The sequence below is a fragment of the Calidris pugnax genome, unplaced genomic scaffold, assembly GCF_001431845.1.
Source record: "Calidris pugnax isolate Ruff unplaced genomic scaffold, ASM143184v1 scaffold41, whole genome shotgun sequence".
In the NCBI taxonomy this organism is placed as follows: Eukaryota; Metazoa; Chordata; class Aves; order Charadriiformes; family Scolopacidae; genus Calidris; species Calidris pugnax.
In genome coordinates this window covers 19,487,232-19,490,613 of record NW_015094509.1, presented here as the reverse complement: position 1 = coordinate 19,490,613, position 3,382 = coordinate 19,487,232, and the positions used below count along the sequence as shown (strand labels likewise).

The following is a 3,382-nucleotide window of genomic DNA, read 5'->3' as shown; positions in this document are numbered from 1 at the left end:
CCCCCCCCAGCAGGACTTTTTTTTTTATAAGTTCCCTCCTGGTTACCAATGCCAAAACCTCCTCTGCTTGTCCGTGCTGTTCTCCCTCTGCTCACTAATAAAACCCAGATTTTTTAAGCTTTTTCCGTGCTAAATAGAAAAAATCATTTTACACATCTCCCTGAAAAACCTTATATCCCTCAATTTGACCAGATCTCCCAAATCACACCAGCAGACTCGCAACAGTGGCGTTCAATGTAAACTCATTTTACAGAAAACTCAGTTTTCACTTTAGAAACAGGTTTTGGGTCTCAGGGTTCCGAGAAAAGCTTGCCAAGTGCACCATCTTGCATCCAAACCCACAGTGTTTCTTGAAACAACCCCAAGTGCATCTTTTTTTTTTAAAAACAAAACGATTGATGCAACAACCCTTCTCCCTCTCAAAGGCGCGGTGGCCCTGGGGAGGGAGAGCTGCCTTGGGGACCCCTGAGATGCCTGCACACAGCAAGGCTGGAACTCAGCTCTCTTCCCTTTATCCTCCAAGGACCCCATTCCCTTCATTCCCGTTTCGCTACACCTTTGCAAACTGAACCCTCAAACCCCACCCTGTATGAAGAGTCTTTGTAACATTCTGGAAATTGACAGCTCTTCCGGGCTTTCACAGAAAAAAACCCCCAAACTTATTGCTACCCTGAGACCGAACCATATCATGACTCTGTAAACTTCAGACCTATGTGTTTTTGAAGGGTTGAGAAAATAAACTAACACCACAAATATTAGTTCCAGCTGAAGTGACACGTGTAAACACAACTTGACAGCAATTACTTTAATGGCTTTAAGTTAAAGCCTTTATAGATTATCTTAATGCCTACGTTTGTTTATTACTTATCTTCAATATGAACAAATACCATCCTACAGATGTGCACGTTACAACCTTCAGTTTGCAACAACTTTTAGGGAAAGAACACACTTGCTGAATTATCCTCACACTTCAAAGAAAGTCAAAACTACAACTACACTCTTTCCACACAAAGAGCCAACGCAGCTTTGCTGCAACCCGGCAGCCATGCTAAAATCTCAGGGAATTCAGTTCTGACGCTGTTCATTTCTAAACAAATTCTAATCAAAATACCGTTTTATTTTCGGTGGACATTTTCACTCCTTAAGTTAAGCAGATGCGTGAGAAAATACTTCAGACATGGGCCACAACACCCCAACCAGGAGAGACTCCAAATGGTATTTCTGAGGATCATCCTAGTTAAAGCAAAGCGAAAAGGAATAAAACCTGAAGATGTCGCACATGCAAATACAGTGATGTCATGCCTGGCATTAAAATCTTCATCTTGCATGAGGATGAGCAAAACCTGCTGTGTTCTCATTCCAGCCTGCAGCAGTTTGAAACTGGTTTGAAAATGTAAAAAGAAACAAATAACTTTGCTACATCTAACGTTAGCTTGCTTTTTTGACTTTTAATGAAAACACAATAAAGCTCCACCCCTAACAAAAAAGAACCAAAATGTGACATTGCCAACTTGGGCTGTCTCATTCAATGGATTATTGATTTTACAGGAATTGTTGACTGTTACTAGGGGAAAAAGGGGGGGGGGGGAAAAGTATTACTTTGAGAGAAAGCAGCCGACGGCAAAGATATCCTGTGGGATCTAACTCCGACAGGAGAACTTTTGGGGTGGTCAGGCGGGAAAAACATCGTTTTAGGAAGGTGAGTAATGAGGTGAGCTTTGTGTTGATACCTGTGCACATCTATAAGGGCTTCCCGGCACCAAGTTCATCACAGGCAGAAGGAGAGAGGACCAACACAGGAGAACTCTTGGCCGTTCATTTCTGCAGATACGCCGCAGACGCCTGGGAGGGGATAAACCCGCAAAGGGGGGCCAGGGTGAAATAAGGACTGGCCGTGCACTTTAGAAATGCACGGGCTTTTTAGCATTCATCTTCTCCCCCATCGCTGGCCAGTACCTTGCCTTCCCTGACCAGGAGATCAATTTGCAATTCTGTGTTTCAAAGAGCTGCTGAGTTCACACAACAGACTGAAGCCACATCTACATGAGAAAGGCTTCACCAGGACAGGAATATATTACACTGGCAAAGCACTTCGGTCACAGATACCTTTTAAACAAGAGGTACAAACAAAATTAGTCCTCTACCGGGCTAATAAACCCCCAGCAGCACACAGCCCTGGTACTTCACATGCCATTTCCCAGTAAGGCTACAAGCCAGGGGTTCCTGCCGGAGATGCCAGCCCCCTGCCAGTCACACCTGCACCCGAACAACTGCCCCAGCCCCAGCCAGGAGGGACAAACCCCGCACAAAGTTTAATCTGCAATTTTTTTAAAAAAACAAAGACAACTCATTGACCAACTACAGGTGAATTATTTGTAGGTGAGGTGGATGACGAAGCAGAGAGTGGCAATGACGTACCATCATTGGCTGTAGAAGAATTACGTTGAGGCATCTGTCATTTTAGTTCTCAGCCTCAATTTGAAAAAGGTATTTTTTTTAGGAGGGGGGGGGATGACTCTCATTGCTCCACTAAAGAATGCGTGAAAATCCCTTCCTGAACTGGGATTTTGACACCTGTAGGACAAAAATATCAGCTAGGAAAGACCAGTTTTGCCAAGCTGCGACCTTGGCACCGCTAAGGGAGATCCCTGGTGCTGCCGTGTCACAAGTCACCCTGGGCTGCTGCTCCCCACAATGCCACCTCGGGACCCCGCTGACAGGAGGTGCTGACACCCAACAATCCTGATCACCCTCTCACCTTCCCATCCAGCCAGGGCCCTCCTCTTCCCTCCCATTCCTACTTCTTTGGATGCTTTTCCCCCTTCTGCTCTCCACCTTCTGATCCAAAACTTTTGCTGAGTTCTCCTCCATGGTGGGGCCCTCACAAGCTCCCAGGGTTTGAGGAGCACCTGTCCCGAGAGGATGGGGAGCCTCCATTGGAGAGGTGCCCGGGGATCCCAAGGGAACTATCAGGACCATGTCCCTGCACCAGGCTCTCTCCCTACGGAGGGATTCCCAGGTGAAAAGCCAACAAAAGGGCTAAGTAAAGAGTGGGGCAGAAGGACCCCCCAAAGTCAGGCAGGCACGTCCCAACTCCACTTCCAAGTTTTATTCCTAGCAAAGCCAGAGGAAAAAAAATCCGTGGTGAGAGAGAAGGGGGAAAAAAACCCAGAACAGCTCTGTGGCAGCTTTGGAAACAGCTAAAACAAAAGGGAAAGTCACCCCACCTGAAGGAAAAAAGTGGGGGGGAACCTGACGAAGGCCAAGTATCCCCAAATCTCCTCATCCCGGGGAAAATAAAATGCCACAGGAAGACAGGGACTTTGGCAGAGGCTGAAGGAGGGATGGAGCGGGGAGCGGGTACCGGCAGCGGCGGGGTGGG

The 3,382-nt window shown here is 46.9% G+C and overlaps 1 protein-coding gene across 3 annotated transcripts in view; it reads right to left on the bottom strand.

Moving 5' to 3' along the window:
• The window catches only part of ZHX2 (zinc fingers and homeoboxes 2), a 77,385-nt gene that overhangs the window by 71,562 nt on the left and 2,441 nt on the right, over nt 1-3,382 (bottom strand). For 2 of the 3 annotated variants that reach the window (XM_014965583.1, XM_014965585.1), the window contains exon 1: nt 1,731-1,845. The exons of the other annotated variant lie outside the window; for it this stretch is intronic. The gene's annotated coding sequence lies outside the window, so the exon portion shown is untranslated. Of the gene's footprint in view, nt 1-1,730; nt 1,846-3,382 lie in introns of those variants that run through there. 3 annotated transcript variants of the gene reach the window in all.